This window comes from Cyanistes caeruleus, chromosome 5, assembly GCF_971803275.1.
Source record: "Cyanistes caeruleus chromosome 5, bCyaCae1.hap1.1, whole genome shotgun sequence".
In the NCBI taxonomy this organism is placed as follows: domain Eukaryota; kingdom Metazoa; phylum Chordata; class Aves; order Passeriformes; family Paridae; genus Cyanistes; species Cyanistes caeruleus.
Window position 1 is genome coordinate 41,509,887 of NC_141705.1, and position 27,725 is coordinate 41,537,611.

The 27,725-nt window shown below is 37.9% G+C and overlaps 2 long non-coding RNA genes across 4 annotated transcripts in view; both read left to right on the forward strand.

The window, feature by feature from the left end:
- Positions 1-8,607: 8,607 nt before the first annotated feature.
- LOC111928355 (uncharacterized) lies at positions 8,608-13,583 on the forward strand. 2 transcript variants are annotated; one of them, XR_002864051.2, is made up of 3 exons: positions 8,608-8,952; positions 10,759-10,809; positions 12,173-13,583. It is a non-coding gene; the product is annotated as an uncharacterized LOC111928355 (long non-coding RNA). The 2 variants fall into 2 exon arrangements; XR_002864050.2 differs by having other exon boundaries at positions 8,608-8,947.
- Positions 13,584-15,657: 2,074 nt separating this feature from the next.
- Positions 15,658-27,725, forward strand: part of LOC111927857 (uncharacterized) — a 30,703-nt gene continuing 18,635 nt past the window's right edge. For both annotated transcript variants that reach the window (XR_015287468.1, XR_002863789.2), the window contains exon 1: positions 15,658-16,117. This is a non-coding gene — a long non-coding RNA (uncharacterized LOC111927857). The remainder of the gene's footprint in view (positions 16,118-27,725) is intronic.

Here is a 27,725-nt window from a genome sequence, read left to right on the forward strand (position 1 = left end):
CATTTACTTTCTAGCATCTCCTTTTTAGCAGTTATTCTAGGAAATGACTTAGGAAGTACTGAGCTATAAATAATGTTCTTTGACATTTAGGATAGAAGAAGAGGGAAGAAGGTGTAGATGTTTAGATGTCTGGTCTGATACTGAAGCAGGTCAAGCCTTCAACTCCAAGCTGTGAGAGCTGGCTGTATTTAATTAGGAACAGACAGCTGACAATTTATGAGTGTACATGCAGGCCATCTTTAGCTCACTGAGTAGCTCTTTTATTCTTTCAACTTGGCAAGGAGAGTATTCTTTTCACCATCCCATAGTACACATCCCTTTCCCATTTATGTGCACAGGCACATTAACTGAACAATGAAAGTACACCATAAGTAACATGGATGACATGATTGCACTGTGAAGAAATAATAACCATCAGAATATAAAGTATATTCCCAAGGGCACTCGTGCACATTCGCTATTTCAACTGCTAACATTGTAGTCCTGACATTTCAGGGAGCAGTAGTAAAATATGTTAATTCTTGGCTTAACGTGTGCTAAAGCTTGAAGGTCACACAGTGTTTCCAATTGATGTATTCAGTTTGTTAATAAATACAGGGATGTTGTAACTGTACCCTTCAAGGTACTGAAGATCAGCTTCTTCAGAGGCTGTCACTGGTGTCTTGTGTCTGTGCTCTGTCCAGGTGCTATACTGTCACGTGTCTTAAAACTGATTGTTCATCTGTCTGTATTTCAGGAAATTTATAGGCAATCAGACTAAAATGATAGAATCTAGAAATACAAACTATTTCAGGTGAAGAAAGGTCTCAGTGGGAAGTTCAGGAAAGAAATAGTTATTATGAAATGTCTTTCCTTTTGACTAGGTGCTATAACTTTCATATGCCCTATGGAGCATATTTCAGTGAACCACTTCAAGGGAAAAATAGCACAGGAAGCTGACTGAATAATGCTTATGTCAGGTTCACTTTCTATTTATGTTTGCCTTATTTGGAACAGCAAATAATGAGTTGGGGGGACAGGGGAGATTGAGAGAAATGTTAAATGACAGTAAAATATATGCATGTATATTATATATTAATAACTTATGTAATCAGTGAATACTGAGGAATTTTTAAGAGATATTCAGGAAGTTAGTAGCTGAGTGGATTGTTTAGGTAAACATGCATGTGAATGTGGTCTGTAGAAGTTTCTGTCACTCATAAAATTATATGTCCAAAAAAGTGAAATTCTTATGGTAAGATATCAGAATAGATCAGTCCTGAAAATCATGCATATTAATGTAGTAACTGTGATCATGAAATAAAGCTTTTAATATTTATATTTATTTACATTTAATTTTTATTTGCTTATTAATATATGTAAAACATTTGTCTCTATTTAAAATGGAAGAATTAGTCAGAAATAAGCCTTAAGGAAAATGGAGGAAATGGTGGGTTTTTTTTTGGGGGGGGGGGTTTAGTCAATATTCATTCAATTATGTTGTAAAGAGATTAGAATTATGAAAACTGTCTTCAAACACCAATTTGATAAGAATCTATGATGAAACTTTTTCTTTTCTTCTGACACTTGTTTTTTGTCATTTCTTAGGAGAAAACACATTTAGAGAACAGAAAATCCTAATTATAAAAGCTTCTAGATTCAGGAGTGAAAAAATGCTTTAATCATTCTCAGTTATAATTACATTCTGCTGCACCTACATGATACATCAGTGTCATGCCAATGCCTTTTTCCTATCCAAGTGGTTATACCGGAGACAACAGATTTCTTCCCACTAGGTTGTTTCAATATGCAACCCAGGCACTGATAATCCCACCTACACCAAAGGCTTAGGAGAATTCCTGACTCATTGACAACCATGAACAGCTCCCCTTAGATGTGAATATTTTACCAGCAGCGAAGAATTTTCAGATTTACATGGATTTGAGGAAATTGGATGGAAAGCACAGGACCTGCACTGCAGATTCTTGTAATTCTGTTGTAGAGAACATCAATACGTGGTATAAATAATTAATGCCACATAACAATTACTATGTTTCTTCCTGTGTGTAACTTCATTCCCAACAATAGCATTAAATTAAGATTGAATGTTTGATTGTTGAAATAATGATTATTCATGTCCCTTAAGATGTGATGCGTCATTGGGTGAGTCAGAACATCTTTGTGTTTTTACATCTATTTTCTACTTTGAAGTTTATCAGTATTATTTGTGTTATGATGGTGACAGCATTGTGTTTTTTGTAAATCGCCAAAATCAAGTTTATATGTGACAGTTGTGCTTTTCATTGTAGATAATCTCTCTAACACCTGAGTATCCTGCATGCAAAATTAATAAGGAAGTCTAATGTGGACCTTAAAATAATTCAAATATTTTGACAATTCCAGAATTTTACTTTTTACATTTTCTTTGTTTTCATAGGGCAGGGAGGCAGGGTTGCCACCACATGGTGGTATTAAATGCAGTACTATGGTTGTCTGCATCACTGATATTGGCAAGGTTTGTTCAAAGAAGGCTGTGAAATGTTTTCAAAAGAGGTCAAGTTTAGATCTGCCTGCTGTCCTCTGACAGAGGCTGTGCCTTATGCCCTGCACACAGGAGTATTGATAATGGTGCTAATGACAATGAATCCACCTAGCTTTGTTGAATTGTCTCTCGAAGGATCTCAGTTCTAGCACTTGACTAATATATTTATTGGTTTTCTTCAAATATTCTATTTCTAGTATTTCACTAATATGTTTATTTGTTTTCTTCAAAGATTCTATTTCTAATGTTTTACTAATATATTTATTGGTTTTCTTCAAAGATTCCGTATGTGCTTATCCTGAGGTGGAGGAGATTCAAAGTTGCCCGAGATCAAACTTCCCAAGTCTGTTTTAAGTTCCTTATAAGGACTATGTATTGATTTTGGTGAACCTTTTTATATGGCAGACTTCCTGCAGCTATGTTAACTGTACAAAGCCTTTATTAATGGAAGAATATATTTATAGGGTTATCTACTCTGTGTCATTCTCTTTTGATACTTCAGTCTGCATGCCAAGCAACTGACCCTACAGAAGCAGCTTCCAAAGACCTGTCTTTTGTACCAAGTGTTGACTTTTTCTGTGTCTGCTAGTTTCTAGCAAATTGTGAAGGAATGAAAAAACATCTCTCATATGAGGTCATTCTGTATATGCAAAAAAATCATAGCAACCTCCCCAGCCACACTGTTTCCATGTTTTTGCTTCCTGTGCCCTCTTTCCTGCCCAGTTCTCACCATGCCATTGTGAGAGCTGCTCAGTGTGCCAGGACTGCTACCCATCTGTTGGTAGCAGCTGGGTGGTGTGGTATTTGATCCAGTCCTTTCCCCAGGGAATTTCTACTAAAGCTAGGTTTTGATCTGAGTTTCTTAGAGAACTTCACTGTCAGCAGCTCATTGTCACTGGCACATTTCACACACTTGCCAAGGGCTTTCTTCTACAAAGGCTTAGAGATAGGCTCAGCTCAACACAAGAGTAGTCCTGCTAAAGTCAATGAGACCTCTTTAATGCTCATGAAGTGCCTGTATAAGCTTTTGAAGAAGGTTACTTAAAACTTCTTTAAATATACATGTTTTTATACACAACATTGAACTTTCCCTGGACTGCTGCTGTGGGGGAGATTATCTGGCTCATGTTGTTTCCTGGAAGGTACACAGAGCCCTGTGTTATCTGTGTGCTCCTTCTCACAGATCTTTGTTTTGTCCACTCGTGCAGATGAGTGATGTGATATCTCCTTGCTGTTGAGATATCTCTGTGAGCTCTGCAAGGCTGGTAGGCTTTGTTTAAGAGCTGTGCTTTTACATATGCTGTGGACTTCCACGTCCATAGGTTTGGGATTTTGAGGCAATTGCACCTATCCACCCTTATTAAAAAGCTAACATTGAACTAACACACATGATCAGTAGTGCTGTCCTCCCTCATACCTCATACCTCATACCTCATACCTCATACCTCATACCTCATACCTCATACCTCATACCTCATGGGATTCCCCTACTATTTGAAAAACGGAAAAATAAGAGTATCTTCTCCCTCATTATTTCTCAGGAATCAGTGAGATTTTGTTCAAATGTAAATATTTTCCAATTCTTTCCCCTCCATAAGTTTTCTAACCCTTAACTTACTCTAAGACAGTCTTGCCCTACTTCCAGCCAAATCTTCAATTGTTCCTTTTGCCTTGGAAAAAAAAATTACTGTCACCTAGACAGACAAAATCATTGTCTGCTCAAATAACGATGGTAATCTTGTCAAATTTACCATGCCTGGAGCAGAATATTTTATCCAGACCAGACAGAACAAATTACTTTGTGATGAAAATGCAGCCAAACTTTGGTGACCTGTAGTTCTGTCTTTGGGTCAGTAAAATTTTCAAGGAAGGCCCTGTGATTTGCTTGATCTTATTATTGCAGATCTAATGCATCTATTAAAATACCTATTATTGGTAATGATGAAGAGCAAGAGTATTACTGTCTTCCAGTGCTTTCAAATACTTGTCATTCTCTTACACATCTGCTGAAACACCTTCCAAGAAGCCATTTATTATTACACATTATTGGCAGAAATCCATTTGTTGCTTCCTTTTGCTGCTTTCAGCATATTTCCTTTAGAACTTTTATGCATATATTCTTGTTCTTTATTATAGCTAGTCTAGTAAAGTGTTCCCAAATGTCTCACTGCTAAAATAGGACAGGCTACAGGTAACAAATTAGGATAAATATGGAGAAAAGAAAGAGGGAATCAACACTAAACCAATGTTAGAGGCAGAGAAACTGAAGCTGGCATCCCATGCAGTGTAACTTAGTCTCACTTAGAGCAGTTTGTCTTTTCTGGCAAACCAGCAATCCTCTCTTCACACTAACTCTAATGTTTGTCCAGCCGTGATTTTGGCTGTTTCTGTGCCTTAAATCTATAAAAAGCAGGGGAAAGCAGGGAGGGGAGAACAAAACCCTTTCATACTGCTTTTCATACTGAAATGCCTTAGCCAGGGTCAGAGCTGAGACAGGGAGGATGGCAGGACTGCAGCAGCCAGCAGTCAGATCAGCTCCAGCATCCACCACCTCAGGCAGGAAGGAGCTTAGATAGCTTGCCCCTTACCAAGACTGAGACAGAGACAAGAATGAATCAAAATCTGAATCAAAATCAGTACCTAACATATAGGAAAAAACTCTTCTCTTGATTTTTCCATTTAGTGGTATTTTTCACTAAGTGGTTTAATATTTTAACTGTGTCTACATAAAGTATCGTAATTCTTTCTCTATTTTTATTTTCAAACAGTTTTATATGCTTTTGGTCAATCTGTATATGTACATCATACAAACTTAGATTACAAAATGAGACAGATATGTAAGTACTCAGATTAAGAAAGCAGCATGGAAGTTGTCCAGTACACAATAGACAGCTTGGCTTTAAAGATATTTCTATAATTTTAGAAAAATATAAGAATGTGCAATTAAAATGGTATAAAACCTAAAGATATTTCAGTTTAAAAGGGCTATTTTTGGGACAGAGAAATCTTAGGTTCAAATACACATACAGTTATGAGTGGCCAGAAATATAGAGGCACCACATAAATGATTATACATCAAAGGAAATAAACTGTGTAATACAGTTGTGCAAAAGAAAATAGTATCACTAAAAAGTTGAAAATAAATGGCTGTCTGAAGTATTTAAAAAATTAAGAAGTCTAGACTTCAAAAATATGTTAATTGAACTGAGTCTTTTTTTAAATACAGACAAATATGTAATAAATAAAGTCAGCATTTACTTTCAAAACAAAGCTAAAGAAGCATTCAGAGTTAAGTGATTTAGAATAAATGGCTGTGGATTATGTGGCTATCAGAGTAATAGAAGGAGAATACTAATTAGCACTTCAAATCTTTAATACTGTACCAATCCAATTCTCTCTTTTGGTAATTCTTTATTGTAGCCATAGTAACAAAAGAAGAAAACTTAAGCCACACAGACATTTGCAATTCCTTTTATTTTTCTTAAAGAAGCCTTAATTTCTCTAAGAAGCTCTGTTTCATACTTGTAGCACTTGTAATTATACCTTTCTACATTTAAATATGACAGCGTATCCTTAGGCATAATTCATTCCTACATAGCTCATCTAGATTAAATTTTTAAAAGCTTGCCCTTGCTTTTATTATTTCATGAAGAGCCTTTCAAAATAAGCTGCAGTATTCAGAACTTAAATATATATATATATATATATATATATACATACATATATACATATATATATAATGACAGTACCTACCTAAAACAGAACAGTTATTTTGAGGGATGTTCTTTTAGATGTACTTTTAGAAATAGTTTAGGAGATTTTCATGCCAAAGCCAAAGAAAGTTAAAGAAGGCAGTGATTAGAAAGCTCCAGGAAAGGTCTTAAAACATGTAATGAATCACAGACTAATCCAGGTTGGAAAAGGCCCCAGAAGATCTCTAGTCCAACTTGCCACTCAAAGCAGAATCAGTCCTGAGGTCAGCTCAGGCTACTCAGGGTTTTATCCAGTTAGGTCTTGAAAGCCACCAAGGCTGAAGGCTGCACAGCCTCCTTGGGAAGCCTGTTCCACTGCTGGACTGAGAGTAAAAGAGCATCCTCCTGTTTTCAGTGGTGCCTCCCCCATTTCAGTTTGTGTCTGTTGTCTCTCACCCTCCTGAGAGTCCCTCCAGGGACTCTTGTGACCCTGTCTTCATGCTAAATTTACCATAAGCACTGGAGGCTCCATTGGGTGCCCTGATTCACCATTCCTTCTCCCAGATGAACGAGCCTCAGCCTCTCCTTACAGGATGCCTGCACTCGTGCTCCAGTCCCAGCCATCTTGGCAATCCTCTATGGAAACTGCTGCATTAACAATGCCTTCCTTTACTGCTCAAGAGACCTGAAACCAGACATAATCTCCTAGATAGGGTCAGCAGGTGAAATTAAGGGGCACAGGCTTCTCCCTTGCCACTGGGCATGTTCCTGATTATACAGCCCCAAACACTGCTACCCTCACTGCCAGAGCATGTTCATCCATAGATGGTGGTCCACCACTGTCCTCTCTACAGAGCTGCTCCACAGCTTCTACCACTGCCTTCAAGGGGTACAACTTTGCAATTGTCATTGTTTTGTTCCTTAGGGCTCCTGCCAGCCCATCCCTCCACCCTGGTGCTCCTGGAAGCAGCCATGGCTTCAAGCAGGTTGGCTGCTTGCACCAACTAGGTGTCCCCCAGAAGTGAAAAAGAGCTCTGACCTCTACTCCAGATCACTGTAAAAGGTGTTAGACAAGAGAGATCTTGAAAAAATCACAACTGGCCTCAAGGTAGAGTGTGTGCCATTAAACCACCCACACTATTGGCCTCAGGGCCCAGGCAGGTTTTTACCCATCTAGTAGGCCACCCATCCAGACCCACCACCCAGAATGCTCTAATTCAGATATCAGGATGCTGTGGGAAAGGAAAATGTACATCCTGATATTTTTTTTACCAAAATTCATATTTCTAAACTGCAAGAAAAGTTCTTTATTAAACACTGCAATATCTTAAAGTCACCGTTCTATAAATATTTACTCTGACAAAAGCAGTTTTATGTTTTTGAAGATTGTACATAATACAGTGTGCTGATTTCTATACAGTAAATAGAATAGTTTCTTCTTTTTCTATATAGTATAGTGACGGGAATGAGAAATGTCAGAGCTACTCAAAGAACAGGTTCTTATCATAGTTTAAATCCACCATAAGAAATGCATCATCCTGTCACTGATCACAGCTTTTTTGAGAATGATTTCTATTAAAATATATTTATTTCATTCCTCTAGCAGTCTGTGAAACTGTATTGGCATGTGCAAAACCAAAGTGGTCAGGGAATTTGAGTTTTTGCTTAGGAGATACTTTAGCAGTTTTTGAGGTGGGAGTCTCAGAGTATTTGATATGAGGCAAGATGGGTTTTCCAAGCTACAAAGAGATATCTCTCCTCCCTAACTCCTTGATGATCCCTAACTGATTTGGTGTCAAGGATGCACAGATGTGTATTCCTGTTAGATTTCAGGAAGCATCTCCATCCTTGCACAATTTTATTTGCCACCATGGTTAAAAGCACTTGGAGTTGTGACCCAGGACAAGGCTGCCAAAGAAGCAGCTTTGTCAGTGCAGACAAACAGATTTGGGCCACTGGAGGCTGTGATACAGTCATACCAAGTCCCTTATGTCATGTGCTTTTTATAGAAGAGGTGATTGGAACCCTCCCCCTCAAACAAGGGCTGGTACCTGCATATCTAAGTCAAGTTGTCCTTCTTTTCTATTCTTGTCTCACATCTGACAGGTTGTTCTTTTACAAGCCACCATCATTTGCACTGTGGTTGTGTAAATCTTTCCATCAACCCCTCTAAAGTCATGTGAAATTTTCCTCCCTAAAATTTCGAATTTCTTTTACTAGGATTTTTCACCATATAAATAATCTGAAGAAAATCAAGACAGGATGAATATGAAAGAGCAAAGCTGCCTAATACTTGCTTTAAGGCTCTGTGTTCCAAACTGCAGCCTTTATGACTCCTTGAAGTCATAAAGGGGTCGCATAAATTTGGAGCCACCTGAATTCTTTAGTTGCCATGCATTTTTCTGAGCCTTTGCACTGACCCGGCTGCTCAGCTTCTCCAATGGAGCAGCCTTAGTTAGAGCTGGGTTGGAGGGAGTGCAGACTGAACCTGTCTTCAGCCACCCGTTCATGTCAAAATCCCTACATTTCCTGAAGGCTTTAAATTCCTTTTTCCTGGGCATCCTCGAACCAGCTTAGTGTGGAGTGACCCAGCCATAATTTACATTTAAGCCTAATTTGAATTCATAAGCAAGGCATTCCTCAGTCTGTTTCACCTGAGGGGCTCTATCCAGCTGGCATCCTTCGAGCATGACTAATGGTGCAGGCTGTGCATGAAGCACAGCAGCAGCAGCAGGTGATGTGAGTCTCCATTCATTCAGGAGTATGAGTATGCAGTGTGGGTTCAATCTTTGCCTGGCAGAAGGGGTTTAGGTCCATCTTTTACCCCAATTTTCCGTGTAAAAGCTATTCTAATATGGCTTTCCTCTGCAAAAACCTCTACATTTAAAATAAACATCCAGGAATGAAAGGAACACTTATTTTCATTAGTGGGAGGAGGTGGAGGAGAGTGTGCACAGAATTTGTGCCAAAATAGTCATGTTATTTAGGTGTCCTGGGGCAGTTACAGCTCTTGCTTGGGAAAAGTGGAAGGCTGACTTCCAGTCCTTGCAAGTGGTTATTTAAAAGCTTTACCTGATGCCTGATTAACAAAAAAACCCATGAACATTAGCCTCCTGGCTCTTCTAAGTCTCAAATGGATGTCTAATTCTACTCCCACGTTGAAGAGGAAAGTGATGTACCTGCTTTGGCAGGAAGTGTACTCTCCTGCTTGCCACTTTTTCTCCCACACTCCCTCCATCCCCACCTCCTTCTAACAGGTCTTTTATATCTTTTCTGGATTTAGACCCTGAATATAGGCTTCAGTCCTTGCATTCCCAAGCTATATTGATACCAAGAAGCATGAAATGAGATTTGCCTTAAGGCACAAAACCACAGCGTATGCATTTAAAAAGCTTTGTGTGCACACAACTGACTATTACAGTGGTATTTGAAAATGAACAAAAATGCATATTATTATGCACTTCTGATGGCAGTGTGTACAGAGCATACAAAGTAGAACAGGCCTTGTGCCTTGTGTTTTCATTCAGAATAAAAAGCAGTGAATGTAAGAGGCTAAATCAAGATAATTATGACACTTAAGATGGTGCTTTTTTTGGTAGAATCTCTTTTCCTAAGACATTTTAATGCAAGTGCCCTTGAAAGGCATAAAGCGCTTAAAACACTGATATGTGCATAAAGGTAAATTTCCACTAAACAGAATGTGTGGGTTTTTGTATTTTTTATTAAAATGTTGTTAAAGACATATTCTTAGTGAAGATGTGTACTCAGTACATGAACAATAAAATTGCCCAATCTTTATAATTTTATAATATAATTTTATATTTTACATATAAAACTTGAATGAGTAAGATATTACTGCAAAGCAACTCCATCAGGACAAAATAGTAGGGGTTTGAGCAGCATTCATCTATCTCAAGCTATTTTTTTACACTGCTCAGGGCATTTTCTAGTTGTTACACCATGGGCTTCAGGAATGGTTGGGATGGGTGTGTGGTGGCTGTGGGCTACACAGCGTGATGCCAAGCTAAGGGCAGATCCTTGTGCTCTTTGTGTATGGCAAAGTCGGTACACAATCTAGAATTCTAGTGTTAAGACAATCAGACAATCACCAGGGATGTGGAGAGCATTTTAAAAAGAGACATTTTTTGTTGAAGTAGGACTAAACATGCGAGAAAAAACAGTAATCTGTAGGTTGTAACAAAGTAATTTAGGCAACAGGTTGTTTCTAATCAGGTTAAAGCAGGAAAGCTGGGAATTGTCCAGCAGCTAAGGAGGGGATCAAGACGTTGAGAGATTATAATTTATCACCAAAGTATGTTTTCACAGATTTTCAAGAAACTGAGAGGTCCTTTTTTTTTAACTAGTAACACCATTATTAAAAGTACCTAAGACAGTCCATTATCTCGGACACTCGATTATCTTGAAACTTCAGAAACTTGAAAGTGAGTTATATGGGAAGTATAGTACTGCATAAGCACTCAGACTTCAGCCAGCAAAATGAAAGAGAAATTTAATACTTCAACAGTATTAACATTGTATTTACAGCTGCTGCTGCTGCCCACATGAAAAAATGTTTCCCAGGGGCTGAGATCAAAGGTACTGCCAGTGTGACATACTATGGGACCACACTATAATAATTTTACAGTTTTAACAGATTGTTTCCAGTGAAAATGTGTGTGATAAAAACTGCAGGTGTTCATAAACAGGGAATGAAGGATTTTTTATAATAATACAGGTTAAATTTTAAATTAGCTACTTGCTTCAGTTGCAACAGCCTTGTGTTTGAAAAGTACCTCCTTTATCTATAGTTTTCAAAGAGCACATATAATCCAGACATCTTAGAATTTTCGTGAGACCATGAATCCTGTGCAACTTCTACCCTGCTCTTTCATCTTAAACAAATAGGTTGACAGCAGTTTGATTTGGGGTTTTGAATTTAGTTTTTGTAAGGTTTCTGGTTTATGTAAGTTCATGTGCAAGACGAAGGTCCTGTGTTAAAATTCAGGCAGAGCCCTCATAGTTATTTTACTTTTTAGAATGTCTTAGCTGAAGGAAAGTAGGCTATCCCTCTGTTTAACTTTGCTGTCCTGATACTGAGGAAGGAAACATCTTATCCAAAAGGACTTAGAAATGGCAGCAGGCTACCTGCCAGATGCTGCGGGTACGTCACCAGAATGGTGTGCAGACATTTAGCCTTCTGACTCTGTTAATGTTAATGAGAGTCAGGCAGTTCAACCTCCATATACCATGCTCTAAACATATCCATTGAAGTCTGGCAAAGAAGCCCTGAGGCTTCCTTGTAAAAGTCTTTGAAACTGCTGCTCCTCTGCTGTAAGATTTGTGATGGAAAGCAAGCCGGAAAGCTGCCCGCTATGCAGAGATTTCCATGCAAAGGCTGTGCCTGAATATAGATAGGTCTGGTGTTTTGCCATACTACTGAAAAGCACTGTGAGGGGAAGAAGGGTGATGTGAGAAGTACGTGCTTCCCATAGGCAATGAACTGAATGGTTTTGTAGAGGCAACTCCGGTCAGGCATTTTCTTTGCAGATTATATTGAAAGCTGCTGAGAAACACCTGAACCAGGCACCACAGTTCACATCCCCATCCCTGACAAAGCATTATGATTTATTGTGTTGTTCTGGTCTGGAGCAAAATGGCTGCATAGCCAATTTATCTCCCTTCTGGGAGAGTGGAAGGCTATTCATGTATTAGAGAGGACTGACCATAAAAAGCTCTTCTCTCAGTAGGGAAAACAAGCACATCCCTGTGGTCCCCATTTACATGGGGAGCAGGAATTGGGGGAGCTGCCCTTACAGCAGCTGATCAGATAGTTACCTGTAAGAGGAGGAGACTCAGTCACATCTGTGAATAAGGCCTCAGGGAGCACGTTCTTCATGCCTTCTGCCATGTGTGGTCTTATCTACAATGAAGTCTGAAGGTAATCTTTATTCCCATGTAGGTATTGCAACAGGATCACAGATGGTGCAAAAATGATTTCTGGAATGCAAATAAAAAGGGGCAGGAAGCCAGCCTCCATTGCTTCCTTACTTGTACCACTGTAAGTGTGAAGGAATGGGACTCCCCATCATCAGAGCTGCTCCCTGTGAAGGCTTGGGGAGAAAAGAGTCAAGTTCTTCCTTACTTTGAAATACTCTTTAAATTCCTTATTTCTTCAAATGAATAAGTGAAGATAGATGGTTCCAGGTTGAGGCAGTTTGCAGTTACTCTCGTACATGCTCAGAATTTTTTTAACACTGGCCTATTTTTTCACTTCCTGTATTTCTCCAGCTGTGTGGTCCCCTGCTGACTGGGCTGCTTTCCACAAGCCATAAAACAACCTGAGGACTGCCCTGATTTAGGCTTGTTTAAAATTCTCCTTGATTGCAGTTATTGGTGAGAAGTGCAGCAGTGCAGGGTGGCAAAACCCAGCCCCATTGTAACTAAGAATCTGCACCCAAGTGTGTTGAGTTTAATCAAGTGCTGTGCAAGACATGTCAGGTAACAGATTTCCTGTCAGGAGAACTCATTCCAAACCTTCTTGGCACAGAGGGGGTATTTCACTGTTTACTCCTTTGTATTCATTCATACAAAGTGTCTTGCAAAGAAAATGCGCGTCTGGGTAAGGGGAGCTGAACTTGGTGCTTTAGGCTGTAACATGATCCCAGGCAGAGGCAGAGGTCTCTCCTCTCCACTGTCTGTGCCTCTGCACAAGCAGGGCTCTGTGTGTGTTGAGACAGGAGCCAGCCTCGTGCTCCTTCCATGGCCCCGCTGACTACAGCAGAGAGCTGAAGGAGACGACAGCGAACGTGGAGGAGCCCATGTGTCACACACTGCATCCCTCATGTCATCCTGTCAGACCACACTTCCACCTATGCTACCCTAACCTGCAGGATCGGTTTGTCTGTCACTCAAAATAGTCTGAATTTACTTCACCAGCAGTTTCACTCTCTGGAACTGTTCCATCTACTGCCAGTCACTGTCTCTGGAGTAAGATACTCCCACTCTTTTACATGTAAATGGGCATTCTATTTTTAACCTTCTCCATTTTTCTCTTGAATCAACACATAAACTGTAGTGTATATTTTTCTGCTGCTTCATGCTTTTTTTCCTGGCTCCTACAGGACATCTTGTGAACTATTATTTCAATGAGTTGAATTTTTGATCCGCCAGAAAACCAGTTAAGCATTTTCAGAGGCAAGGATGGTGCATGTCTTCCTCTGTGTGTTTCAGAGGTACAAGCTTTCTCTTTCAGCATGCCATTCAAAAAAACCCAGACAAATGCAAGGACAACTGAAGAGAAGCTTTCCACTTACTAATTACTAATTACTAATGTTTTGATGATTGAAACAGAGCATCAAACAAATTTAAAAGTGAAAATTTACAAAACTAAAAATAGGCTTGATTTTTTTGTGCTGTTTTTTCAGAAAACTGTGATTATTTCTCTAAAATGTAGTGGTGTGAGCTTAAGATTGCTCTAAAAATAAATTTGCCTTCATTTTTCGGGATACTGGACAGCAAGATACACAGTCTCAAAGTAATATTAATATATCTCATTCTTGCAGCAGAGAATGAAAAAGACACTTGTTTATGTTGACCCACTTCCTGTGTAGAGAGGGACACATATTACAACCCCAACTAGTAAGAATAATTTTGAATTCAATGGCTTACAGAGAGCTATGATGACAACAGAGATGTTTAAAATAACATTTTCCTCAAAAATAGCACTCCCTGAGCTGTGGATCTGGTATTCTGAGTTTTGCTTGATAAATCTTGACACTGCCATTGTCATGCTTTACAGCCATGCTCAGATCTTCTGTTTGGTCCTGCAAGATTCTGAAATGTCTTTTTGAATTTGGTTACCGGCCTACTAAAAAGGCAAAAGTATTTCCACTGACCCAATGACCCCAGATTTTTTCCTATCATCTTTGAAAATAATTATGCTACTGGCTGAGTTTGCTCCACTTGTTTATACAAGAAGGATTTCAGAAATGCATAATTGTGTTCAGCACATAGTTTCCTATGTGTCCACTTTGGCTTGTTAAGAGCTGAGAAAAGGTCAAGATCCTGTGAATAAAACTAAATCATGCTGCTTATTTGTGCTAAACAGAAATTCATCACTAGAGTAAGATAAAAGAAAAAAACAAAAAAATTCTTGAAAATCTAAAGTAAAAGTTAAAAACTTCCTATGATCTTAAAACCACAGAAATGATTGTAAGGGAAAAGTATCAACCAAATAAATCTCTTGTTCTTTTTGTCAACCTGCAGTAACAATGTGACAAACACTGTACAATGAAAGTACATTTTCATTTTGGGTTTTGATTTTGCTTATTTAATCAATACTTTAAAAAGTTAGTACAACTGAAGTTTATACAAACTAATTATTTTTTAATTATTATTGAAAATCAGCTTTATTTTTTTCTTTTACTGTTTCATCTTGACAAAGTAAAATTTGCCTGTATCAGATGTTTAAGTTAGCAAAATTGTGTAAGTTTATAGTTTTCATAAGGATAACAAAGTAAGTTAATTTACCAAACTTTGAAGGTGCAGAATAGTGTATTTTTACTTCAGCAACTATATTTTTCAAATGGAACATAGAGCCATCAATCAATGTCAAAAATTTATTGCAAAAATATGCATCTTCTGCACTTCCAAGCACTTGTGAAACTAATAGTTACGAATTCCATGGCTTCTATGCTGAAAACTCACCTATTTGCTTTACAATTACTAGTTAATATATGATATAAGACTTGATGGATATGAAACTCCTCACTGTTTGAGGTACTGTAATACTAAGTCATAGATATATTAATTTCCTAAAATTTGGCAGCCTGGAATTTTCCAATATGTGGATGGCTCAAGATTTCATTAGATTCTTAGAACAGGCATACCTAGTGACCACACATAAAAACATAAAGACCATGCAAATGGTCTGAAATTGGAGGACAGATATAGTAATGCTTTTTGCTAAAAGTTTACAAAATGGAAGGTAACAGCATTATGCAAAACTTTTGTATTTCTGTCAATAATTTGCTTGTGAAGCAGAATTCCCCCTTTCTCAAATCTAATTTTAAGAATTGATTGTTACATTATCAGGATTTGCAAGATAAAAAAAAAACCTGTAAGTATTTCGTTTTCTGTGTCCATGTGGTAAAAAAGCATCAAGGATGTTTTCTGTCACATCTGTGACAGGTAAGAATGTTTGTATATTTATTTTTTGCAGTCCACATTTTCCCCTACCTATATCAACTGGAAAACAAATAAAGTGACATCAAGTTTTTTAATTGTGGTCCACTCCAGAAGAGATCTTAGAAGGATTTAAGATGTTAAAAATATTTATCAAAATGTTAAAAATATCCTATTTTTCTTGGCACTTAAACTGGAATTTGCAACACCTGTGTGCTCCCCCCAGGTGTTTCTTAGGGCTCTGCAGTTCATTTCTATGCTGAGCTGACTTTGTCTGGAGGATTCTGGCAAAGCATCTTCTCTGAAATCTGGGCACTGGCTACATAGCACCCAGCAATCATACTTACTTGCTGCACATCACACAGGGAGTGCCTGCAAATACTGACAAAATCTCACCTTAGGAGGACATATATGCCCTTACTTTTGTTGGTTTTTAAACAAAATGGATGCTAGAGCTGTTAATTAGCTGCTGGGTGTGATTTTTACTGTTGCTCTTCAGCTGATAGAAATTGCAAATGCCTGTTTGTGCTTTCTGCTTCTGCAAAGCCCTGGGCATTCCATTTTGCTGTCCTTGCACCAGCCCAAAGATCTTCCAGCAGATGCAGCACAGAGAAATTTGCATTCCTCCTCTCCTTTACGTTCCTGTGGCACTGAGGGGCTCTTGTTTTGAAGAAGTCAAAGAAGTCAAGTTGCTGACTTGAGATATTTATTGTCACAAAGGGTAAGAGTCCACTTTAAGAAAATCTGGAGTTTGAGAAGGCATGGGGAAAAAAACCCAGTAGAATACCAATGTTTTCAAGTATTTAAAAGTAGTCTTTGTGAAAGTTAAGAGATTGTTTAATGTTTTTTATAGCTTCTATGTCTAATGGGGGATGAGGGGCAAGGAATATTATTGTTAGGTGTATGAGTAGTCCACCTGTCCCCTGCATCAAATGTCAGCAGCTGCTCGTGTGTGGCTCTGGCTTTTTGCTTTGTCTCTGTGTGTCCCACATCTGAGTGATGAGTGTCTGTGGCAATTTTGAAAAGAATGCTCTGTGGCCAAGATCCAGAGGGTTTCTAAATGGCAGTTTTGAAACTACAGCAACCTCCGGTTGCCCTTAAGGAAGAAGCACTTTAAGAGACAGATAGGTACTGTTTTCTGGCACTCCTCTTCCAATCTCCTTTATTTCATTTCATCAAATTTAATAAATCCAGTGTCAGTGAATGTGATAATTTGGCAAGTACAGCCAATCAGATACTTAGTGGGATACTACACTGTGTTTAAATTCAGTTCTGTTCCCAAGAAAAAAAACACAGATGGTTGTTTGAAAAGAACAAACTAATTGTTCCAACAAAATGTGACAGCAGCCTATCCACTCCATCAGCAGTTTGTACCCTTAATAAGCTTTGCAGAAAAAAAACATTGTTGGAACAATACTCCTTTAAAAAGAAACTAAAACTCTGGGTAGGAGCTAAAATATTTTATCAGGTTCTGGAAAGCTAAGGCTGAAATTCCTTCTTTAATGGCAAGCTTTGACCCCTACTTAACTGTCTCCAGTGGGAATGCTTTAAGCCATGGAGTGGAAAAGTATTCTGTGATAAAGCACTCTCAGTTTTGCTTGTGGAATTGTTCAATTAGCCATTTAAATAATGGCATATGTAATATAAAATACAAAGTGTGGTTGGCCAGCAATCCCTCTCCCGAATAAATGTTCTAATTCTTAGGTCGTGCCAGTACATTTGCTCTCTGTGGACCCAATTTTCTGACATTGAGTCATTGAGTATAAAATGACTTACAATGTCTTTCTTTTTCACTTTCAATGAAGTACTTTTTCCACACAAGAGCTACTTCTGTGGAGAAAGATGCCAGAGAGCCCTGTAAACCCATAGAGTTTACTTTTCCTGTTCCATCACCTTCAGCAGAGATGAGAATTTAAAGCCATGTTTTGTTCCTTGGCCAGGTGTTTCAGTGAGGGTGCTTCTGGAGTATAGAATGCCCCTCCCTTCTCTCCAGATTAAGAGGGATTTAGAGAATTGAGGAGAAGGGGTGAGAGGGGGGACTTGAAGAAAACAAATGGGAATGATAAGGAAAAAAAGAGCAGTCATAGGCTGAGAAAACCTGGCAAGGAAAGGGCTCACCTTCAGAGATCTTGGCAGGGCTTGGGTCTGTGCTCTTTGTTTAGCTTTGCCAAGGTTTGGGCAGTTACAGGCAAGCCCAGAAGATTTCTCCCTTTGTGCAGAAAGAATTTCAGCCACCTCTTTAACCCTTTCAAGAAATATAGGTATCACAGAGTAAGGCGGAAGCCAAATGAGATCTATGAGTGTGAAACTTCAGACTGGTGGGCTCAAGTTGCCTGACTATATTTATGCTATTTCTAAACTGGTACCACTGACTGTGGCTTTTCTAAAATGAGGTAAATGCAAATAAGTGTGTGAGTGAAACTGTTTCTGCAAACCTTCACTCCTTTACTATTGCTAGGAGCCTTTTGCTGCTCAATAGGGATTTTTTTTGTGTGAGTTACTGATTAAGCACAGGAACAAGCATAATGGTTTGGAGCCTCTTAAATGCATGGATATTTCTAAGCTACTCCTGTTCTACAAAGAAAGGATTTCTACCTCCATACATCTGACATGCCATGCTATGTACAGCATTGGATACTTGGAATGATTTGTGTGACAGTATTTCAGAAGAAAGCAATAAATCACAGTTGAAGCTGCAAATGGTTTCTTGATTAAGTTCAGTCATTTCAATCATTGTCTTCAGATTTATCTACTGACTCACATATTAGGCAAAAGAAATTCCTCTCTTTTAAAGCTGAAAAATGTCATTATGTTTTGAACACCGTAGCCATGTGACAAGGATGCCAAGAAAAACTATTTACAAGCATTACTTCAATACTATTTAAATTACACAAATAATGTGGCAAAAAATGTTTTTTATTGAAAAAAATGTTCTGATTGTTTAATATCAAAATTGGGAAAAATATTTTATTTTAAATATATGAAGAAAACACTTTAAACTTAATCAAATTACAAAGACTCAATTAATACGGCATTTTGGGGGCATTTTTAATGGTGGGCAATAAAGGTAATATCTGTTTCTAAGTAAATTGAGAGACCACTGAATTTTGCTCAGTTAGTCCTTCTCACTATCACTTCAACCAACCTGTACATTAGTAAGATTGTAATTGCCTGGATTGTTATTCCCCTTCAACGTGGTTCAGTTAGGTTCAGACCTATGGATTTTATTTCTTTTTTCCTGTTTTTAACAGAAGCTGCAGAGTAGGTGCATATATGGATATTTTACTTAGAAGAACAGAAGAACTAAACTTGTTCAATCTGCTTCCTAAGCAAACATCTTCCCTCTTGTATATCTTTTTATATTTTTGCCTTCTATTGCTTTTCCTACCAAAGGGGTTTAAAAAAAATGTTTAACCCCTTGAAGCAGCAGAGTGATGAAGTGGGATATGATTTGCCCTCCACCTCCATGCTCTAGTAAGCTATAATGATATGGCTATATGTTCTATGGAACCAAAATCAGCTTTCCAATAATTTGTATGAAAAGTCATCTGCAATCCTATGTGACACTGTTAAAATTTTTATTAGTCTTGGAAAAGAGAAATTTTTACAAAATTTCTTGTTTTACAAAGTCTTGCAGGAGACAGTGATGTATGTTATTGGCAATCAAACTTCAGAAGCTTTTGCAACAGTAAAATAGCACACAGTTGGAAAACCACCAGAGGTGGTTTCAATTCCTTTTTAGTTATTTTTTACCTTCCTTTAATTAGGAAGTGTCAAAATGTATATAAGAGAAAACACTACTAAGCTTATAACATTTAAAACAGTGCTGAGGTCAACTAATGTGTCTGATGTTGTCCTCTCCTGAATGAAAGCGTTTGGCACTGTCCACTCAACATGCATACAGTGGATGGACAGAGGTAAAACTGCAGATTATTTTTCTGTGTGTCTAAATCTCAATAAGACCTGTGGTCACTCATGAACCTCTAGACCAACCAAGATATTAGGTGGGAAAATAACCAGTGCCTTGGCAGGACAGAGGTTGCCAAGGTCCTGAAATTAGTCAACAGCCATGAGAAAGTGCTTAAAAGCCTGGGGTAACCTTGACATTTATATCACCTTGGCCTCAGGCTTCTCCTGGATCAGCAACTGAAGAACCCTTTGCTGTTTGACCCAAGTTATGCTGTCAGTGGAGGCTTCTCCTGACTTTAGTAACAATTCAGAGTATTGCCTCCCTCCTTTCTCCTTCTGCTCTTTCTCTTGCACCACCCCTGGTACCATCTGTGTTACAACCACATTTTGTAAGAACTAAGATGCACCTTTTTTTAATGAATCCCCCTGAAGGATCTGTCTGTGCATGGCAAAAACATAGAGACACAAAAGCGATGTTAAAATATACTTGTAGCAAATATGTTCTAGATTTCAGTGAGTTGACTTGGGCCCAGCTTATTTCACTTTCTTACTGTTTAGTATTTCTTTCTCTTCCTTTGTTAATCAGATGCTTGATTTTTAATAGTAACCCGCATGGTACTGTCCTTGATAATTGACCTGTTATTATGACCAAGTATTCCTTGGACTTTTAAATTCAGAATTCCTTGTCTTTATCTATATGAATAATGGGGAGGAAAATATCCTGTGTATCAGCACAAAGCTAGGAGTGCAGGAAAGAAGCTGGGAAGTGCAGTGCTGGCAGGGCTGCTGCTTCTGTGGTCCCCTGTTCCAGGATTGGGAGCTGTGTATAGTGTCATGTCCAGTACATGGCTTCAAGTAGCCAAAAATCCATGCAAATATTTTGATCAAAACCAGGTGTGAGTGGAAGTGGAGGACCACTACGGTTTTTGCAGAAGCTATCATTTTGTGGTTTGTTGTGAACTTCAGTGCTGGCTATATTTGATAACTGTGGTATTTATAATGAAGGGCTAGGATGATGGTTTCCATGCTCCAAACTGTCAGGCTGTGGTAAGTGGCCTTCACAACTATGCTGAATATAATAACAGCTCTGGATTCACATAAGCTCAGCTCACTGTGAGCATGCAGCTTCCCTGACTTTCTTGTGTGCCTGCTGGTCTATAGGAGATTCTGAATAATTAAACTGAACAAGGAAAATGTGGTTTGTCTGTTGGTAGCCTCAAGAATATGAGACATAAGAATAATGATCCTGTTGAATTTCAGTTCCAATGAAGTGAAAAAGGAACTTGATGCACTTTGAGCCTAAATGTCACTTATTTTCTTTCCTTGACTTCTATGACTGCCAAGATATGTAGTCCCTATATTGGCAGTGAGAATGGGGAATCTGGGGGAAGATTTCCACAAAAACACTTTGTGATGTCTTTAGTTTGGCACATGCTTCTCTTTTTCCTCAGGCTCTTGCAAAGCTAAACATGTATGAAGACTTATCTTCACTCGTGTAAATATTCGTTTGGGGAATTTCATTAACATAAGTAGATGCTAACCTCTTTCATTCCAGAGATGGTTTTATGTGCTGAAAGAGAATCTCCATTTTGCAACACTTACAGTTCTCTAAACTTCTAGATAATTATTGTGACAGAATAGTTGAAGGTTACTATGGATCTTTTAACAGGGAGAAAACAATATGAGTCCTATTTTTCTGGGAAGTTTTCATTCTGTTGTAAAGTACTCTGAACAAATTTGTCATGCTCTACTTTTTGAGCTTGTTATTTTTCCACTTCTGTTGAGAGAAACAGGATACAAGACATTTGTAATAGCACTAAAATGGCTTGTATACATATTGAGGAAAACAAATCCCAAAATGATAATGGTGTGAACCTTGCACCTAAGAGCTGGGGTGACTGTGACCCTAGAGGCTTTGTCAGAGACTGGGCATAGGAGTTTCCTGATGTAGGTGCTAGCCCCTTAGCTTCTCATCAAGTTCTTGCAGAAATCTTTAAAAAGAAAGGGAAAAGTTTAGGGTGTGATCCTTCTGATCTGTTTCAGATGCCTTCTTCATTGCAAAAAAAAGTTATTACCCAGAAATATTTATTTCTATTGTCTGTAAAGAGAGATTATTTCAAAATTAGGTACATTTATTGACACAATTGTAGTCACCAAGGGTCCTTCACTGCTACTTTAACACTTAGACAAATAAATAAATAAAAAATTGGTATTTTTTGATGGCAGAAAAATTTGTCTTGATATGTTAGCTGCTGCAGCTGGAAGTAGAGTGTTTACATAAATAATTTATTTAGAGATTTCACTCTTCTAGCCAACTGGCATATTCTTGTTGTTTCTATATTCATGTTGTTTTAATATTTTTCTCCATAAAAATATTAAAAATGTTTAGAATAATCTGGGCAATTTAGTAGTTTAAGCAATTTTAGATATTGGGTTTTCTTTGCAATCTTTTTCATTTTTTTCCCCTTCATTCTTTACCATATACCCTATACCTATATATGCACAGGCTGTTACAGACTGGATTTTAATTTTTTTTTTTTTTTAATATATAAATAACAAAAGATTTAACCCAAAATTTTCCTCATCTAAGAAGCTCTGAAGAAATCATTAGTCAGGGAACACCTCAAAAATAAATCGTATTTAACTCTGATGTGTTTTGTTTCCTGTCTTCCCCTTTTGGAAGTTTATTCAAGAATGTTCTTTGCAAATAAAATTGTTGTTCTGACTTCTTAATGAAATTTATTGCTTGACTTTCATCTATGTTTTAGCTATTTTCCTGAAATGTTCTGTATCTTAGCTGAGTTGTGAACCTACAGCCACCTTCCTGAATGTGGTGTCAGTATTTTGGGTTCCTTCCCACCCTGCCCCCAGTCAAACTTCAATGTGGTGTTACAGATTTTTGGTACCAAAAAAGAGGTCAGATATTGACTGCCTTCCTAGAAGAGCTCTTTTCACTGCTAATACATGAATGTGCTGGGTGATAGAGATTAAAGCTTCACTGTAGTTTGTACTTTCCTGATCACCTCAGGGAAGCTGCAGCAGGCCCTCTTTGAGAGGCTTTTAAGTTTTGTGCTATGTATGCTCTCCTCTTTCCAGAGGAATCCAGGTGAGTGTCTGGTTTTGCAGAAATGTGATTAATTCCAATACTGTAAGTTGGATATGAGCAAACACCATTGCAGCTTTTTTTGGATCTGAAGATTTGGCAATAAATTATGCATTACAAAATGAACAGTCAATGCAAATGTTCACTTAAGCAGCATCCAAAGACCAGCATTTCTGACTAATTGCTATCTGGTGCATAATACAGGTGCACAAGGAGCAAATAGTATTTGTCAATAAATATTCAGTTAACTGCAGTCATAAATTTCTTCATTTTATGGCTGACTTTGCTTTTCTCCCATTGGTGTAATCTTTGAATTCAGGTGTTGCACATAAGATTGGCAGCAGCCTGGTGGGTTGTGTCAATTATTTGCAGCGTATTGTCACAATGATAGAGTTGAGAAGACTTTATAGACATCACAGTCAATTGTCCGCTATGGGGGGAGAAGGGGGATAGCTTTGTAGTCATCATTGCAGCTTTCATTTAAATAAATAATAACAAAAAGTCTTTTAATTTATGCCCATGATGTTAAGGTAACAGCAAGGAGATTAAAGCAAAAAGAGTCAAGGCCAGAGCATTGCCTGGGTGCTTCTCTCAGTAGATTTGTCTGGCTCCTGCAGTTGAATAAATTCCACTTTGACCTAAGCCTGTTCAAGAGTAAGCAGGCCCACTGTCATACTGCATTTTCTCCTGCCTCAAGAGCTCAAATAATTTTGCAAGTATAATTGTTTTTATGCTGCTGTGGACTTTGCATGGGCTGTGCAACGTCATGGTTGTCTGTGTCACAGAGACATTTATCATCAGCTGGGGAAATCAATGGAAAATATTATGTGATTTTTTTAAAATTTTTTTTTTCCTCACAGCTGATACTGTAAAAAATTAAGAAAGGGGATGTAGTGCAAGCATACACTCTGTCAGTCCACTAAAATGTAATGATGGAAACTTGTATACAAGTGCAAATATAGCTATTTATTGCTCCTCTCTTTTCTGGTACACAGTAATAATTGTCACTACCTGATGCTTCTGAGAGTAGTGGTGTTAAAGCTCTGTCAGCCTAAATATCAATACTGATGGCTGATTTAAATTTCTGACTCTGTCTGATGTATTTAAAAAAACCCCAGCTGGTCTAGAAGAGCTTTCAGAGCTCATCACCTCAGAGGTCTTGTGTTGGGTCTGTGGTGAGAGAGCTCTCTTCTCTTGGTGCTCTATTCCTCCATATTCATAAACACTTGTGGAGCTGGAATTGGGAAATTTATGAGCTCAGATACAGTGGGTTTGATGCAAGTAAGTGCACAAGGTTTAAAAGTAAAGGAAAATATTTTGGGTAGTTGCAATATGCTTTGCACTCCAAACTTCAGTTTTTCTCCCTGTTAAAAAAAGTAGAATGATTTTCACATAGAACTGAAAACAATTACAAAAGATTGTTGTAACTTTAGTTACAAATGACATACATTACCAAAAAAAGAGAATTTCATTCAACTTGTTAGGAAACCTAACTTGCCATTCTAATACTTCATTATTTGCTTTATCATTATCCTTTTGATTTTTTTGGCCACTGGAAAATTTCATGAGACTTTCACATTAAGTATCAAAATATGAAAAAAATGTTAAAACATTTCCTCCACTCTGAAAAATAATGGAAGAGGGCTGTTGTATTTCTAAATTCTTTACTTCTGGGTTAAATCAATTATTTCAGCACTATAAAGAAAAAGCTCATGTCTCACACAATAATTACCACATAGACATTCTCTAACACCCAGAACAAACATCTGGATCATGTTGACTGACTTTTAACCATGGCAAAAAGGGTGAATGAAATATAATTCCTGCTTTCTGATATCATTAGAATTTCTTCATTCCCACAACAGCTGGGGCTCTCAATATATTATAAGCATTTTTTTAAAGTGTTGCAGATGTTATGTGTAAAAAATTTCACACAACTTACTCTTGTGTCAAAAGTAGTAGACAAATGAATTAGTCTTTACATAAAGTCTTTGTTAGTCATTAATATGAACAAAATATAGAACCATGATGTCTTTGCAAGATATATTAGTAGTATCAGAATAAAGTAATAACAGCTAATTGTTTATGAGTAGATAAAACTGTTACATTTTCATTTTCTGCATGTGTTTTTTGGGAATTTATTTCTTGAATCTGTATATATGTTTGATTTTCCTAAGTATTTCTAATGCTCTATTATCTCTAGAATAATATTCTTAATACAGCATAATCTTCTGTGATAAACTGTAGCAGACTGGCTCTGGGACAAAAAAAAAGCTGTGCTAAACTGTGGTCTGAATTTTAGGTCGCTTGTTAGGTTTAGAAGAGAAAACGTGCATTAAAAATAGTTTGACTCTTTTATGTGGTGGATTAGCCTGAGTTTAGCTTCTTTGAAATCTGGTAATCAGATAAAGTTCTGCACAAAGCAACTGCAGCTCTTTGCACTAGTGCTTATGGTGCGGACCAGCTTGAGGTCAGTGATCAAAATGAAGGTACATTTCAAAGAATTTCCCTTGGGAATGTGCCCTGAGAACTGCTGATGGATCAAAAGCACTGGTCTGTGGCAATGAAAAGACACAGAGAAGCACTTACTGTCATGGAAGCACAAACTGTGTTTGCAATAGCACTTGGCATCTTTTGTAAAGTGCATGGCTATCAGGACTACGGGAAGCATGACAGCCTGCCTTACGTACTTAATCTTCTGAGCAGAATTATTTAACCAGCTGTGGCACTTCTCTTTCATGTCTGGACAAGGAGGCCTAGGCACTGGTGTAGGTTTTCTGAGAGTGAACCCAGTCCATTTTCTTTGACAGTGGAACTGATTCAGTGTTGCTGAAGTGAATGTCTTCATCAGTGGGGCTGTCCCTGGCCATCCTGTCAGTACCTTCAGGTAGGATCATGAATGTGCACAATCAGAGGGAGAGGTGGAAGTACTCCAAAATAGAAATAATAGGGGCTCTGCTGCCACTCTTGAGCATGAGGGAAGATTTTCCTACTGACTCTCTATAATTTCCCAAAGCTGCAGGAATTTCTGTTGGCTGGGCTTTGTATCCTGGTTGAGGTGAACATATTACCAAGACACTTAATGTCTCGAACTTGTTCTGCCATGGCAGCTGTGTGTAATGACTTGAGTGATACAGAAGTAGTCTGGTAATTAGCCTGTAGCTATAATATTTTAAGAGGGGAAATGCCCACACAGGATGAGAAGTACCTGTGTTTAATGGCAAATGTAACAAAATAAAGTAAGTATTAAAGTCACTGGAGTGATTTTAGAAGAAAATTGCTTTATGTCTCATATATGCAGTAGGCCCAGGATGACAATCAAAACCTAAGAACTGCCTGGAAAGCCTTATATCAGTGGGCAGGAAGTTAATTACAAACAGCAGTTTACATTCTGGGCCTGTTAAAACTTGTGGTTATCATGCTTTGTTTGTGTCTTTGTATTGGAAAGGAGAATTCCTGCCATATGGGATATCCATGTTTATTTTGCTCCTGTCTTTGTTCTGATAATTCTCCTTCCCATGTGACTGCTGCTATGTACTAGGACTCACCTCAGCGAATGTACAGACTGACTTCTCAGAAGCCACTTGGAAAGTTACACCAAGATTGAAGGGAATTCATCTGTAAAATTGTAAAAACTTTTTTCTGTCTGAAGCTATGATGAGAGCGCTGCAAATGAGCACATTAGTATAGTTATTATGTCTCAGATCAATTACAACTGAAATGTTTTCAGCTTATGTATACAGCTGGTGCTTTGTCATGTTGATATCCAGAACCAAATGGAGAAAGAGGAGACAGGAACAGTATGAAGGGCAAGAAGATATAATGGGATTTAATTTTTTAAGTTAGGCTGATACGGCACTCTCCTTAGGTGGGAAAAAGCAGCAGCAAAAAGGAAGCAGCAGAAAAGGGAATCCAAAACAGACTAATTTGCTCTGACGGCTGCTGGTCCCTAAGCAGATGTGTTGCTAGTGCAACAAGCTAAGAGTTGTTTGCAAGCATTTCTTGCAGTTTTTTTTTCCCCTAGCCTTTTCCTTAGAGACTGGAAACACAATCCGGAAAGTAGCCAGTAGCTTTGCTTTAGCCCACACTCAAGTATGAAAATGCCAGAGGTACTTGGCAAAGGGGCATAGAACAGAAATGGATTAGATTTTAAGTGCTGAAATGTTAATGGGGCCTAGGGAAAGTTGTCTGTGAATATACTATTCTATAAGTATGCAGTCTGTACTTTCCTCAGAAATATCCAGTTTTAGTCAGCAGGAGATAAAATATTCTGGCTACAAGCCTGACTCATGAAGGCAATATTTGTTAAACATTGTTTAAAGCTATACTGACAGAAACTTTCAGACTATGGTTATGCTGGTACACAGATTGAACTATTACCCAGTATTGGTTTAAAGTACAGAAAAAAACATTCCTATTCATTTTTTTTTAAAACATTAACCTTAATGCAAAACATAAAAGAATATACAAACTGAAAAGTTCACCTTGTGTTTACACTTGTCTGTGTCCTCTGTGACTTTGGGACAAGTGAGTGACAGAGAGGCAGCTGCCTACTTGCATTCCTGTGCTACCACAGGTAAGAGGATTCCTAAAAGGGCAGTGCTTGTATTCCTAATGTTGTTTGCTGAGATATTTTCGTGCATCCCCAGAATACACCTGCTCCTAATTCTGTGTCACCGCTGTTTGAACATAAAATGTAAAAATGAGGCAACAAAACAGAAGTGATAGTGTTTTCTTGGGTATCTAAGTTGTTATTTAAAAGTCCAATATTTATTTAAAGTTCAATTATTATTTTAAAAATCCAGGTTTTTATGCTCTAAATTATTTCCTCATTATTTAACAGTCTGATCTTATACTGGTCCTGATGCTGATTGCACATTGTACTGCACTAGAATTTCAAATCAGGGATGTGCTTTTGAAGCAAATCTCTGGATTGTCCCCAGTTTGGATAAAATTATAGGGGAAGGAAGGTCAGAGGAGTGGTGGGGGGAAGGTTGGGAGAGGAGATGGTCTGCAAGCATATAAAATAGTCTAAACACATTAAAGTGAGAAATGTCACCTAGGCATCCAGTATGCTCCTTTTTCAATAAGGGGCATCTAGTATGCCCCTTATTTCAAGTTCCAGTAGGTAGAGCCATCTTTTTTTGATGATTAAGAGCAAATGGTAATAGAAAACAAAGAAGAAAAAAGGAGCCATTATTAATAACTTTTTGTTAAGATGATGCAAATAATTAATGTTCCATAAGAGCTTTGTTTCAGGAAGTTATTTTTAGTTTGTTGATTTTCAGATTTGGGGATCCAATGAAGATGCACTATT